At 40.1% G+C, this 16429-nt stretch overlaps 1 protein-coding gene across 3 annotated transcripts in view; it reads left to right on the top strand.

The window, feature by feature from the left end:
• STON2 (stonin 2) overlaps positions 1–16429 on the top strand; it is a 156240-nt gene that overhangs the window by 123088 nt on the left and 16723 nt on the right. The window lies entirely within an intron of this gene.

Here is a 16429-nt window from a genome sequence, read left to right as displayed (position 1 = left end):
GTGTTGTTGGCCTTCCACTTTCCCGTATTCTCTGGTTACCTGATTTCATTTACTTCCTCAGAAATACCAATGGTCTTTGGGAGACTTTTGAAAAGGCTATGACGTCTTTGATCTGACATGTAACCAACCTTTTCAACACATCGGTTTTGGTTTAATAGATCTGTAAATAAATCTTTATTCCAAGACTGCTTTTTGCATTTCTCTCTGTCTCTTTCTCTCTCTCTCTCTCTCAAATGCAACAAGTGCCCAGCTTGGATCTACTTGAATGGTATGGGGAATTGTAGGACTTACTTGGAACCTAAAACTACCACATTATCTGAATAGTAATTATAGACCTTACCAAACATCAGTTAAGCGCACTTTTGAATGTTTAGAAACATTCTGACATATGTGTTATTTTATATTTGCTTCCAACTAGAACAGGATTTATGATTATCCCATGTTTTAGGTGGGGAGATGGCCCAGAGATTTGCCCAAGATCGTAGCAAGTTTGTGGCAGAGCCCGGACTAGAAATAAAACCTTCTGCTTCATGTCTTTATTGAAGTTCCCACAGCGCCAAATGTTTCTTTCCAAGTTGTTCCCCAAGGTTATCTAGACTCTAAGGAATAATCATTATAATAATAACACCAAATATTTATAAAATGTTTGCCATATAAGCTTTATATAGATGAACTCAGTCCTTACCACAACTTAAGAGGTTAATATTAGGGGCACCCGGGAGGCCAAGTCAGTAAGCAGCTGCCTTCGGCTCAGGTCATGATCCCAGGACCCTGGGATTGAGCCCCACGTTGGGCTCCCTGCTCAGCAGGGAGTCTGTTTCTCCCTTTGACAGCTATTCCCCCTGCTTGTGCTTGCTCTCTCTCTCTCTCTCTCTCTCTGTCTGTGTCAAATAAATAAATAAAATATATATTTTTTAAAAAGAGGTAAATACGGGGCATCTGGGTGGCTCAGTGGGTTAAGCCTCTGCCTTAGGCACAGGTTATGATCTCAGGGTCCTGGGATCAAGCCCTGTGTTGGGCCCTCTGCTCAGCGGGAAGCCTGCTTCCCCCCGCTCTCTGCCTGCTGCTCTGCCTACTTGTGATCTCTCTCTCTTTGTCAATATTGCTATTATCTCTATTTTACAGGTGAAGGAACTAAAGCCCTAGTATATTTAAGTAACTTGCCCAAGGTCACAGTGTTAACAGATGGAGAAACCAGAATAGGATCCAGCCTAGAGCCAGAGTCCATTGACCACTTGGCGGTGCAATCAGAGCCTCTCCCCTTCCCACCTGTTTTTGCCTGGGGTGACCAGACCAAAGATGAGTGTTCTTCAGAGAAGAGTCTTAAAATTCCTCCCCTCCAACCTGACCAGAGTTATGAGTATGTGTCTTGTATTGTTTAAGCCATAAGAATACTGTTCTATTTCCTTGTGAAAAGAATGAGGGAGAGTGGAGAGGAGCAACAAAATAGTTTGGCTCAAAGCCAGACACATTTAGAAGGTTTTAGAAATTTATATCTGCCCGTGGTTCCAACAAAGATCTTGTTATCTGTCTCCTTCCTGGCTACTAAATAATTTTGGATTGTAAGCAACAGAAGCCAACGTTACTAACTTAAAGCAAAAGGAATTTATTCTAAGGATATAATGGTTTACAGAATCAGAAGAAAAGCTGAGAATTCACACGGCAGGAAGTTGGTCTATCAACTTGAACTGTGTTCCATAAAAACCACACTGAAAATTAGTACCTGCCGCAACCCCAACAATCATTGGTTTAGCTAAAGGTTCTGCATATCCACGGTCTAGACAAGCTCAAGCAATTCCCAATCTGCGCTAGGCCACACTGATCGCCATGGGGACTCACTCAGGGGTCTGCCGTCAGGTGCCGGGTTGGCGAGGGTACCTTGCTTCTCCACATGGTCATTCATTCCCCAGCACAGTCGCTTCATCATGGTCTCAGGGTACCAAGTACAGCAAAAGAGGGCAAACCTTTCACGTTTGTGCTTGTGATCTACTTGATCCTGACTACGTTAAATCCCATGCTGTAGAACAGAGTCCTTGTGGGAAGGGACTGCCCAAGAGTGTGGCTGGAGAAAGGAAGGATTGGAGGCCATTTTTGCTTTCTCCCACAGAGGGTCAGGAACCTTGGCAACTGTAAGCCTCAAATCCGTAAGAACTAATGTGCAGGCTCTCCAGTGTGTCTCTCTCTGGATACCTCAGCTTCCATTATTTTTGTGCTGGCATCAGTCTATCCAAGATTTCCAACAAGTATCTGACTTGGCTTGGGCCATATGCATTAGGGGTCGGGCACCTTGATTGCTGAAGCCTTGAATGAGAGGGGGAGACGTTTCAGTTGTGAAATGGTTACCCGAGGTTGGGGAGAGATGCAGGAGAGGCAGTACACAATTTCTTCGATCTGTCTTGTTCACTCTATTGACTTTGTCCTTCTGCTCTGAATTCTGGGGATTGAATTTTCCTCTAAAACCTTATTGAAAAGTAACAGTGTCAACCTGTTACTTGAACAGCAGGACATTTAAAACATTTAATTTAAAGACACTTGCTGAGGGATGCCCGGATGGCACAGTCGGATAAGCGTCCAACTCTTGGTTTCGCTTGGGTCCTCATCATAGGGTTGTGAGATGGAGCCCCGCTTGGGGTTCCACGCTCAGCATGAAGTCTGCTTGAGCTTCTCTGTCCCTCTCACTCTGCACCTCCTACTTGTGCTCTCTCACTGTCTCTAAAATAAATAAATAAATTTTAACTAACTAACTAACTAAAGACATTTGTTGTGCTAGTGATGAACCTGGCATAGGTCAGGATCTCACAGGCTCACAGACATCCCCTCTTCCTGTCATTGCTATGTCTTCATTGAGCACCAAGAGGACAAATCAGAAAGGGAGATAAGACAGGGGGTCTGATACCAACGTCATACAGTCCTTGGCCGGGACAACTACTCTGACATTTATTTAGGTTAATTTCGTAATTTCTGCAGAATTAGAAGACTGTTCTTAAAACGGTCTAGAAAGCTAAGGATGAGTGGTGGTGAAGTCATATTTAGCTGGGTTCTAGGCAACAGGGAAAGCCTCACATAGGTCATTAGTATGATCATAGGGGAGCTTGGAGCACTTAGGATTGAATTATTGCCCGAATAATAGGAGAGCTTAAGAGAGTAATAGAATCTTCTTGTTGGCAAGATACTTCTCCCTTTGGACTGACAACCAAGACCATTTTCCTGGTTACAATAGCCCACTTTTATAAAGAACAAGGAAAAGGTGATACCTTTTTGTATATGTGAAGTCATGCTAAGTATTTGAAATATGCGTAATGTACTATATCAGTTTTCTCTGAATGTTTGGTCACATTTCTCCAAAGAGGTTTGATCGTGAGCCTCTAATATATGTGTGCGTGTGTGTGTGTGTGTGTGTGTGTGTGTAATATTAATTTATTTCTAAATTACAAACATACTAGGTATTTTAGTACATGTTTTATAATGTGAACAAAAATTAGAAATGTTTGAAGGATTGGTTATAAAGTAAACAAAATTAAAGTTTCTGATACTTTCTTCCCACACCCCAGTCAGTGATTCTCTGTGCCTGTCTGTGTGCATCCCCCTACTTTGGGAACTACTTGTCTGGAGTACGAAAACACCTGAGATCTGCCCAACAATTCCGTAGGCAATTCTTAGTACTTCTTAGTACCAGACGGATAATAGAAAGTTTGACGTTCTGTCTCAACCAGAGTGTACTCAAGACTTAACACTTCTCTTACATGATAGACTAGTGCTGCTTTGTGTAGTCGCAATGACTTTGTGAATGCAGACCCCCGTGTCTCTTGTAATCCCCAAGCCTTTGGGGATTTATCTATGCAATAATTACGGAAAGATTTGAACTCCTGGAATCATAATCTGAGACATTCCTTTCTCCTTCTCCACCTCTCTTCTCCTTCCTTCCATTTTTCTTCCTCCTTTCCCTCTTCAGTCTGTCCTTCAGTCTCTATTAGATTAAGAATACACCTTCAAAGGCATTCTCTCTCCTCTCTTTCTTCCCTCTCTCTTTTTTGCTTCCTTGAGAACTCTGAAATGAATGCTTACATATTTTTTATTGTGATAGTGACATTTATTGAGTTGTGGGCTGGCTAAATTCAGTGTCCATTAATGATCTCATTTACCCTCACAACTCTATGAAGTGGATATTGTTATTATTTGCCTTGAGAGTTGAGAAATCCTGAGGTTTAGAAAGGGTGAAGTAGGGTGCCCGAGGGTTCAGAGTTTTCTAATGGCAGAGCCAGGTTGATCTGACTACAGGGTCTAAGCTTTACTCTCTGTTGTCTACAGTGGCACAAAAAGGCAGTAGAGACCAGTATAAAGCCAAGAATTCAATCCATCATTAGTACAAACCACTTTTAATCTAGCCTTTCCCATACGAGCTTTGTGTCCACCCAGGAGTCATGGTGTATATATGCCAGACTGTGTGGATGCTGTAGCAGGTCAGGAAAAGCACTGAGTGAGTAAACCATCTGGAAATAGCATTTCACGGTTTGCCTGCAGATTATCTACCTGATGAGGGCTTCTAAAAAATTTTAGATGTTCAAAAATGTAAACAGAGCTCTACCTGAAAGAATTAATCTATTGTCAGGCTAGAAATAGTTGCTCTCCTATTTTTCTAAGAAATGATCTTAACTCGATATGCTTACAGTTCATAAATTTCATCTACCATCAGTGTCTGTTTAAGAACACCTGCTGGGCTGCCTTGATGGCTCAGTAGGTTAAGCCTCTGACTCTTGATTTCAGCTCTGGTCATGATCCCAGGGTCCTGAGACCGAGCCCTGGACATGGAACGTGCTTAGGATTCTCTCCTCCTCTCCCCGTGCCCCTCCCCCCTGCACCTCCAGCCACTCCGTGCATGCATATGTTCGTGCGTGCTCTCTCTCTCTCTCAAAAAAGAAAGAAGAAAGAAAGAAAGGAAGGAAGAAAAAGAGAATGTCTCCTTTGATCTTGGTAACTAAACGGGAGCTGAATAAGTACTGAAATGAAATCGAATTACCAACCTCAAATTCAATTGGAAAGAAGTGGCTTACTGCACGCAGGAGCTGTTGGTTATGTGTTATTGTCATTGCTGGAAAGTCCATATGAACAGAAACGAGCTTTAGGCAATATAGGTGAAAGGGAATCATTTATAGAGATCTTTTCGGCTAGTAAAAGTTGCCCTTAACCTTTCTGTGGGTGATCTTAGACCAGCTGATGGTACCGCTGCCACCAACAGACTTTTTGAATTTCTCCTGGAAGCTATATTATAGCCTAGCAAAGTCAACAACACATGGAAGATAGGCTTGATACAGACTCAGTCCGAATGCTCGCTTTTCTCCTTATCCCCAGCACACATATACCCAAGCGCATGTAATACTATGTGAGAGCCCCCAGCTCTGTTTCTTTGCCTTTATCACAAGCGCCCTGCTGAACTTACAGAGTCCGCCTTGGAGAAGTAGCTGTTCCTCTCACTAAGGCTCAAACAGGCTGTTGCTGGGGTGTTTCCTCACGTGGTAGCCGGAAGAATAGTGAGGGAGGGTATGGGGACACGCATGGGTGAGACTTCCACTGTGGCAGAGGGACAGCCAGACCTGATGAGTCCCCTGTCCTGGTCACAATAAGGACATGAACATTGTCCCAGTGCCCCTGTAGACGGTCCTGGTCCCAACCTCTGGTACTTCTTGGGTCTAAACACTCTCCCTCAACTCAGAGTCAGGATGGAGACCCTCTTTTTCCCTTGGCCCTCCCATGCATTCTCCCTTACAGTAACTTCTGGATGCTTCTCTTTCTCTTATAAGCTCCTGAACCAAAAGAACCTTTCCTACCTCTCATCACCCCAGAGATGAGTTATTGTTGTTGTTGTTTTTTTTAATTTCTATTTAAGTATTGTTGACACATAATGCTACGTTAGTTTCAGGAGCAGAACATAGTGATTCAACTTCCTTATGCCGTATGCTGTGCACAGCACAGCGTAGCTACCATCATCCCCACACAATGCTACTACAGTACCATTAACTACATATTCCCTCTCCTGTGTTTTTTATTCTTGTGATGTATTCATTCCATAACTGGTAGCCTTTGTCTCTCACTCCCTTCATTCATTTTGCCCATCCCCCTACCCCTTCCCCTCTCGCAGCTTGTTCCCTGTTTTTATAGATCTGATTCTGTTTCTGTTTCTTCATTTGTTTTTTAGATCCACATATGCGTGAAATCATATAGTATTTGTCTTTTTCATCCTACCTATTTCACTTACATGGTATCTCTGAGATCCATCCATGTTATTACAAATGACATGATCTCATCTTTTTTTATGGCTACATAATATTCCAGTGTGTGTGTGTGTGTGTGTGTGTGGTGTGTTTTCCATCTTCCTGATCTCTTCTTTTACCTATAGATACTTAGGTTGCTTCCATATCTCAGCGATTGTAAATAATGCTACAATAAACATAGGGGTGTGTGTATCTTTTCAAATTAGTGTTTTCATTTTCTTTGGGTAAATACCTATTAGTAGAATTAATGGGTCATATGCTTGTTCTATTTTTAATTTTTTTTTTAAGATTTTCTTTATTTACTTAACAGAGAGAGAGGGAACACAAGCAGGGGGAGTGAGAGAGGACGAAGCAGTATTCCCGCTGAGTGGGGAGCCAGTTGTGGGGCCTGATCCTAGAACGCTGGGATCATGGTCTGAGCCAAAGGCAGATGCCTAATGATTGAGCCACCCAGGCACCCCCTATTTTTAATTTTTTGAGGAACCTCTGTACTGTTTTCCACAGTGGCTATTCCGATTTACGTTACCACCAACGTGCACAAGGGTTGCTTTCTCTCCACATCCTTGCCAATAATTATTTCTTGTTTTTTTTAATTGAGCCATTCTGACTGGCATAAAGTGATTGATATCTCACTGTGGTTTTGATTTGCATTTTCCTGTTGATTAGTGATGTTGAACATCTTTTCATATGTCTGTTGGCATTTTTCTTTTTTTTCATATGTTATTTATTTGAGAGAGAAAGAAAGAGCATCAATGGTGGGAGGGGCAGAGGGAGAGAGAGAATCTCAAGCAGATTCACCATTGAATGGGACACCTGATGTAGGGCTCTGAGATCATGACCTGAGCTGAAGTCAGATGCTTAACTGACTGAGCCACCCAGGTGCCCCTTTTGTTGGCCATTTGTATATCTTCTTGGGAAAAACGTCTATTTAGGACATCATAGAAGAATGTTATGGTCCATTAGGCAGAGCTTCATTGCCCATTCAAAAAGGCTTAGACCCTACAAAGTCCTCTTTGTTCACCCCTCTTTGGTGTGCTCAAATAGTCAAGGATGAGAGGAAAATACATGAGGCTTTTTGCTATGGCAATAACAAATAAATGAAACACAGGTTAGGTTCTCAGCAGGCCTTACTACTAGTTAAGTCTTTGATATACGCTAATGTATAAAATGTTAAAGAGATTAATTTATAAAATGGAATGTTGATTTTTCAGCTTGTTACGGATATTGGAATCTATCCCTGCTCCCTGCCTGTGACCTCTGCTAAGGAACTGAACTTGGTTCCCTCAGACCACAGCAAGGTGTTACAGTAAGATCTCTGCCCTGGTGGGAGCTGAAGAATAGCATCTTCATCTAAGACAACATGAAAAGCTGATACCAGAAAGGCCTAGGACGTCTGGCAACCAGTAAGCCGGTTGAGTGGAAGTTTAGCTGTTAGAGGAAGACACCAAAAGCAGGGATCCAGAGGTTGAGTGCTGGCAAGGTGGGCAGGGGGACAACAAAAGCAAAAGTTTAGAACCAGAGAGAACAGAGTCATCGGGAGCACACAAGTTCCTGAGACATTCATCAAACTTAGGGTCAGATGCTTTTCCGAGCAAAAAAAGAGATAAAAATGTGTTGGGTGCGCTCATCTTGGTAAGCAGAGAGGAAGTTGGCAGGGCAGCTCAACACTGCTTCATAGGTCCTCTTAACAAATAGAAACCACAATGTAGTGTCAAATACCCCTGCCGGGGATTCGGTCAAATAGTAGTTAAGTGGTAGTTCTATGAACTTCTTTACTTTAAGGATATCTCTGACCAGCATCAATGCATCCTTTCTCCTGGAGAATGCTGAGGACCAATGAACAGACACGTACCCTCTGGCTCTCACTATCAGTGTATTGTGAAGATTAAACCGGTCTCAGCTTCTTTTATCCCGGTTAGAAGCTCTCTTGATAAGGTTCAGAGGACTGACTCCTTTCTCACTCTTAGACATTCACACATCAGGGACTGACATCACCTGACCTTGTGCCCAAAGGTTTCTCTGTATAAATGGATGTAGACCCTTGTTTCGTTCATTTCTTTCCCCCTGCTGAGCAATGCTGCTGAAAAGCTGTGGGTCGAGGTAACTCTTGCCAATCTCAGAGACAATGGGAAAAATTAACTGGATTTTAGCTTAACAAACAATCATTAAGAAAATGCCACAATTAGTGAACATTAAAAGTAGGACTTTTTAAATATCACCTTGGGCAGTCCACATAAACTTCCTGAGCTTCAGTCTTAGCAAAAAATGAAGGGGCCAAGTTTCATTATTTCTAAAATCTCTTCAAACCCCAAAATTCTGTGTTCCTCTTTTCACTCTATATACCAATCCACAAATACATAAGGGCCTGCTGGGCATTGAGATTGATTACAGTTTCAAGTAGATGCTCTTGCTGTCTCATCTTGAGACAACAGCAGTCAGCTCAGATTATGTGTTCTTGCCACTGAAAATAAATTCCGGGGAATAGCTCTCAGTAAGTTTTTTGCATTTGTCATTGAATGTGCACATTAGGTAACAAACGGGGAAAGATGACAGAGTATCTGCTGTGTTCAAGATACCATGGAAACTTCATCTTCCCCCATAGTTCTGACTTCTTCTTCAGATTGGTGACTTTGACTACCGTTGTAATCATTTAATTTAATCTTCGGGGAACTTAAAATAGATTGTGGTCTAACATTGAAAGAATCTACCATTTCTTTTTTTCTTTTCTTTTCACTTTCTAAGTTCAATTAATGAACATATAGTGCAAATAGAGGTAGCGGGGTCACAGTAGAGGTCCGGGATTCCTCGGTCTGATAGAATACCCAGTGTTCATTACACCATGTGTTGTCCCGAATGTCCACCACCCCGTCACCCTGTCTGTCCCACCACTTCCTCCTCTCCAGCAACCCTGTTTGTTTCCTGTGATTAAGAGTCTTTCATGGTTTGTCTCCTTCTATAATTTCATCATGTTTTGTTTTTTTCTCTTCCCCTATGATCCTCTGTTTTGTTTCTTAAATTCCATATATGAATGAGACAGTATGTAGAATTATTTTTTCTGTTATCATATGATAATGGTCTTTCTCTAATTGAGTTATTTTACTTAATTAGCAGAATATCCTTTAGTTCCATCCACATCACTGCAAATGGCAAGATTTCTTTTCTTTTCTTTTTTTTTTTTTGATGGCTGAGTTGTTTTCCATTGTGTGTGTGTGTGTGTGTGTGTGTGTGTGTGTATTCACATCTTCTTTGTCCATTCATCTGTCAATGGATATCTGGGTTCTTACCATAGTTTGGATCTTGTGGACATTGCAGCTATAAACATTGGGGTGTAGGTGCCCCTTTGGATCACTACATTTATATCTTTCTGGTAAATCCTTAGTAGTGCAATTGCTGGGTCATAGGACAGTTCTATTTTCAACTTTTTGAGGAACCTCCATACTGTTTCTCAGAGTGGCTGCACTGGCTTGCATTCCCACCAACAGTGTAGGAGGGTTCCCCTTTCTCCTCATCTTTGCCAATATCTGTCATTTCCTGACTTGTTCATTTTAGCCATTCTGACTGGTATGAGGTAGTATCTCATTGTGGTTTTGATTTGTCTTTCCCTGATACCAAGTAATGTTGAGCATTTTTTCATGTTGTCTTTTGGCCATTTGGATGTCTTTGGAGAAATGTCTGTTCGTGTCTCCTGCCCATTTTTTGGTTGAATTATTTGTTCTTTGGGTGTTAGATTTAAATACTAGCCCTTTATTTGATACATCATTTGCAAATATCTTCTCCCATTCTGTCAGTTGTCTTTTGCTTTTGATGTGGGACACAGAGGCAGAGGATAATTATTAACTTTCCTTACCTAATGACAAGCCCTTAAAATAGGTAGAGTGACCTCCACCATAAGGCTTTGCTAAGGGCAAAGGACAATCCTATCCTGACCAACCCGCTACCCACAACCAGGATCCTGTAAGTCTACTTTAACAATTCCTTTAGGAAACTTTATCTCTAAACCTCCAAGATAGTGTTGACAATCATTCCCAAGCATATGGCCCACTGATACACATCTAAAGAGTCTCACCAGAAGGTTTTATTACTGGTAATGAATAACCTTTTCCCCAGAAATAGCTAGCCCCTCAAGGTCCTAGAAACCTTGCTTCCAAAATTCCTTAGAGACTTATGCCATCCCTAATCCCCTCCCCATCTTACAAGTATGTAGTAGACCACCCCTCACATTGCCCGGGGCAGCAGTTCTTCCGGCCCACGGGTCCTGTCCCTGTGCTTTAATAAACCACCATTCTGCACCAAAGATGTCTCAAGAATTCTTTCTTGGTCATCGGCTCCGGACCTCACCCCACCAAACATCACCTATGCTCTAGAACTTCATCAGTTTTGTCAACTGTTTTGTTGTTGTTGTTGTTGTTGTTTTTTGTTTTTTGTTTTTTTTTGCTGTGCAAAAGCTCTTTATCCTGATGAAGTCCCAATAGTTCATTTTTGCCTTTGTTTCCCTTGCCTTTGGAGACGTGTCTAGCAAGAAGTTGCTGCAGCTAAGGTTGAAGAGGTTGCTGTCTGTATTCTTCTCTAGGATTTTGATGGATTCCTGTCTCACATTTAGGTCTTTCATACATTTTGAGTCTATTTTTGTATGTGGTGTCAGGAAATGGTCCAGTTTCATTCTTCTGCATGTGGTTGTCCAATTTTCCCAACACCATTTGTTGAAGAAACTGTCTTTTTTTCCATTGGTTATTCTTTCCTGCTTTGTCAAAGATTAGTTGATTAAGGGTCCATTTCTGGGCTGTTCCACTGATCTGTGTGTCTGTTTTTGTGCCAGTACCATACTGTCTTGATGATTACAGCTTTGTAATAGAGCTGGAAGTTTGGAATTACGATGTTATCAGCTTTGGTTTTCTTTTTCAACATTCCTTTGGCCATTCAGGGTCTTTCTGGTTCCATACAAATTTTAGAATTATTTGTTCCAGCTCTGTGAAAAAAGTTGATGGTATTTTGATAGGGATTGCATGGAATGTGTAGATTGTTCTAGGTAGCACAGACATTTTCACAATATTTGTTCTTCCAATCAATGAACATATAGAACGTTTTTCCATTTCTTTGTGTCTTCCTCAATTTTTTTCATGAGTGTTCTATAGTTTTCTGAGTACAGATCCTTTGCCTCTTTGGTTACATTTATTTCTAGGTGTCTTATGGTTTTGGTTACAATTGTAAATGAGATCGACTCCCTAATTTCTTTCTTCTGTCTTGTTGGTGTATAGAAATGCAACTGATTTTGTTGCATTGATTTTATATCCTCCACTTTGATGAATTCCTGTATGAGTTCTACCACCATTTCTTTTTTTTTGTTTGTTTGCATCAGTAAAGACATTAGGAAGCTCATAGGTATTAGCAGTTCTCCCTGTGGTGTCAAATGAGAGCCTGATTTTTATACATGGCTTTTGTTTGGCAGCAGCCCAACTCATATTAAAAGTAATTTGGAGGTAGCAAGTGGAAGAGATAGTAATTAAAATTATGCTGGATTTTTGGTTTTGGTTTTATTTTTATCAAGTCAGTAAAATGGAATTCTTTATGATAGTTAATTTTGTTCTGAAGATAATTAGTTTTTGCCTATTTTTTACTGGAGAAATTTGCCAGCTCCCCCCCATTCCCTTCATTGTTTCCAGTATCAGCCACATCAGTCGTAAGTGTCCTGGGAAAGATCTAACTACTGCTTTTTCAACATGGATTACAGCGAAACTATTTTCTTTCTCTAGGTTAAATAGTTTGAGTGCTAAAGATGTGTTTTGACCTTTTATCATTTCTTTATTTTGTAAGCAAACAGTATTTTTTAATACAGATTTAGTATTTTTCAATCACTTCTTACCCCACAGGACACATCTGTTTTCACATCAAAATATTATGAAATATTATATTCCAAGGCTTTTTAATACATGTAAACTTTATATAATAAAAATGTATCATTCTAGTAGTAGTAGTAATAACAGCTGTCATCTACTGGACATTAATTACTTATGAGGCACAATTTTAACATCTGTATTTTCCCAACAACCCTGTCAGGTAGGATTGAATATTTTCTTAATGTCATAAGTGGGAAAGCTGAGTTGCCAATAAATTGAACAACTTGCCCAGAGTCACTTAGCTAATAAGCGACAGGTACAGATTTGAAACCAAGGCAGTCAGATTCCAGTTTGTAGGCTCTTGTTACTATTCCCTTAGCTCTATATATCATGAACAGCTTCCATGTGAGTAAACATGCATCACTAGCGTTGTCTTGATAGCTGCCGGGGATTCCATTTTAGGGGCATGATAGTTAATATAACCAATCTCCCATTTGCGTTGTTCCTGATTTTTCTACGATACAAACATTGCTGTGATAAACCTACCGCTATCTACTCTTCTCATGCCCATCTTGTTCTTTCCTTAGATTACATTCCTGAGAATAGAATTTTTGGATCGCATTGTTTGAGTCTTTTACACAAATTTTCAAATTGTCCTTCAGGAAGATTTTTTGAGCCCTTCCATCAGAGTGTTAACTTCCTGATGTCACAAGTAATGATTCATAGTAAATTTTTGTCTCTTTGACACAGAGATAATTGTATTTATTGTTTTATAAGGTTCAACTTTCTTTCCTAAATAGTTACTGACATTTATATTTCTTAATTGGCGAATTATGTGTTTTTATCCTGTTTTATTTTATTTAATTTTTTTGGTGAGGGTGTATCTTTTTGTAAGTTTTTTGTTTTTTGTTTTTTAATTTGAGAGAAAGCAAAACACAAATGGGGAGAGGGTGGGAGAGGACTGAGGGAGAAGCAGATTCCCTGCTGAGCGGAAAGCTTGCCTTGGCGCTACATCCCAGGATTCTGGGATCATGACCGGAGCCGAAGGCAGACGCTTAACCAACTGAGCCACCCACGCACCCCAGGTGTATCATTTTTATTAAGAATACACTGTCGTATTACATAAAGGATACCAAGTTTTTGTCATATATGATCGGATATTTTCCTCCAGAAATTTCACATACAGATAAGTTGATTTTTTACATGTGAAAGTCTTGAATAATATAATAAAAAGAGGCTCTGAGGGGTGCCTGGGTGGCTCAGTGGGTTGGGCTGCTGCCTTCGGCTCAGGTCATGATCTCAGGGTCCTGGGATCGAGTCCCGCATCGGGCTCTCTGCTCAGCAGGGAGCCTGCTTCCCTATCTCTCTCTCTCTCTCTCTCTGCCTGCCTCTCTGTCTACTTGTGATCTCTCTCTCTGTCAAATAAATAAATAAAATCTTTTAAAAAAAATAAAAAAAAAAGAGGCTCAGAAAAAATATGACCTAATCTTTGAAAAAACAATTCAAGATGCCTTTCAGTTATTGACAAATGATAGAAAATTAAGAGCTTACAAATAGGAAAGTCGATAAGGGATTATTTCTAAAAGCTGTGTTTGTTAGTCCTTGAGTTCAGTCCAAGAAATGCTTTATTTTGACGTGAACTAAAGACCACTTTTGCTTTTCATCTGTAAAATTATCTTTATTAAGACATTTTTCTTTATAAATGACTTCATAGAAAAAAAATTCTTATTTCCAGAAATTTGACCTGTCCCCAATGATGGATTTTTAGAACGGATTATAATCATGGGAGATGATTCTCTACCAACCGAGAGAATATTTTGTAATAGTCTTTTGATAGTTTTTAATGGCTGTCAAAGAGAAGATGGAGTCTCTCGAAATTAATTTAATTAAAAATTTTCCCTCCAGATTTAAAGAAATTTCATTTAAATTGTATGCTAAGTCTAATGCTTCAGAACTGTCGAGGACTTTGTATGATTTTAAATAACCTCATTTACAAAGGAATTTATTCTAAAAAAAAATTATGTTCAGTGAAGACAAAGACTTGCCCCACCCCTGCCCTGTCCATTTCTTTTTTGGCTTCATAGAGGAAAATGAGAAATACTATTTTGGGGACAAGATTCCCAACAGAAGGGAATCCTTTGGCAGCAAGAATAAACAGCTTTGGCAGAAAAGCACCCTCCAAAGGAAAAAGAACTTTGGCTTGTTCAGACTAGGGAGTGGTGATGAGCCCCAAGACAAAAAGGATGTCCCTGGTACAGGGGCTGGGTCAGTACCAGGCTGTCTGGGTGGAAACTCTACTGTTACAAAAGCTCCTTAGAGCAGCTTCATAAAACATTGATGTTTTGAGATGCACGGCTTCTCCAGTCGTCTGGGGAGGATCAGTCACGTTCCAAGGAAGTGATTCTGTTTTACTCAGATCCACATTGTTCCCTTTGGCTTCTGATACAATACTGGTAGAAGTAGTAGTAATGATAATAAGTAAAATACAAATCCTACAAACCTGGGTTATTGACCCTTTCCCCTTCATTTTCCAGAAAATAAATCCCACATCTCCAAAAGTGGATTAATGATTAATTTGAAGGAAAGTCTCATCTGTCATTTTAAAATGCTTTGAAATCCTTTTGTGGTTGCTGTACACACAGAAAACACTTTTTACCCATTATATTTCTGGGGTGAGTATGGATCTGTGTGTATGCATGCTCACATATTTAGCTTACATTTTCTTTTTTTTTTTTTTTTTTTTTTAAAGATTTTATTTATTTGTCAGAGAGAGTGAGCGAGAGCGAGCACAGGCAGACAGAGTGGAAGGCAGAGTCAGACGGAGAAGCAGGCTCCCTGCGGAGCAAGGAGCCCGATATGGGACTCGATCCCAGGACGCTGGGATCATGACCTGAGCCGAAGGCAGCTGCTTAACCAACTGAGCCACCCAGGCGTCCCAAGCTTACATTTTCAAGGTGATGTTTTCAGCAGAGGAAGTTGCTCGTTGTTTGAATAAATACACTTGGGAAGATGAGTAACGAGCCAGCCATCCCATTTACCTGTAATTCCACTTGCAGTTGTGTGTGGCTTTGCTGATCTGGTTTGGTTGGATATGATATTCATGAAGGTCTCGTGAGGTGGTTAGAAAACTCAACTACTTGACTCAACCACTGAGCATCTGTTTCCTTTGATGCCAGGTTGCTGGCAGTAGACATAGTGGGTGGAATGGTTTCAGAGATCTCCATACGCTTTCTTCCAGGGACAGAGAAAATAGAACTGCCCCAGTGCAAAGTCCCCTTTCTCACTTATTCAATCAACACATTTTTACGGAGTATCTACTATATGCCACACAGGTTTGTTTTCTGTGCCATTCCTTCGTCACAATCCACTCCTTGCCAAAGTCTTCAATTTCCCCTCCCTTTGCACAATTCCAGCGAACACACAGGGCCATTTTGCTACCTAAAAGGTTTGGATCTTTCCCACATGGAAAATCAAGTCCTGTATCCCTTCCCTTGAAGTCCCTGCTAAGGTGGTGTTTTATTTATAATATCCCCTTTTCTTCCACAAAAAATAAATAAACCCCAAGACAGGAAAGTATTTTAGAGAAAAAAGAAGAGACTGTGGGTGTTTTCTCGTATTACTGCATACTTATAAATGTTATAATGGCTGGGTATTATTCTATTGTATATCTTAGTTGGTTAACATTTAGTCAAAACAGGGTTCACAATTTGGATTTATTTCCTTAGGGTAAAATACAAAGTTATTGTTTACACATGTTTGTAAAACCCTTAATACAAATTGCTAAACCACTTATAGAGAGTTTGTAGAAACTTACAGTCCATTTAAAGTTCTGTTTACTGTTCATATAATGGTATCCTTAACCTCACTGAAGATGAAAAGTTTTTAAAATCTTCACTGATTGTTTTTAATTTACATTTTTTATTGCTAGTGAGATTGGACATTTTTTCACATGCTTATTACTCAGTTTTTGTTTCCCTCCCCTGAGCTGTCTGTATATGTCCTTTGTCTATATTTCTATGAAAGTTTTTGTAGCCTTCTTATTTACTTGTATGGACTTACTTCATCTTAAGGGTATTAATATTTTGTCTTTAGTATTTCTTGATCACATTTGGGCAAAAACCCCTCCAATCACATTATCTGTGATCACTTAGAACAGGTAATGTGTTTTGTTCAATGAGATGAGATCAGCTTTTTATCATTTTATGTAGGAGGTGGAATTCAATGTCTAAAAATTAATACACACTTTAGAGCATCTTTTCTAGAAACTTCTATCAAAGGGAGAATGTATAAGAGTTAAACTATGAGGGGCCTTAGTCTTATCGATAG

The sequence above is a fragment of the Mustela nivalis genome, assembly GCF_964662115.1.
Source record: "Mustela nivalis genome assembly, chromosome: 6".
Classification (NCBI taxonomy): Eukaryota; Metazoa; Chordata; class Mammalia; order Carnivora; family Mustelidae; genus Mustela; species Mustela nivalis.
The sequence above is the reverse complement of the archived record's forward strand: the minus strand, read 5'-3'. Positions and strand labels throughout refer to the sequence as shown.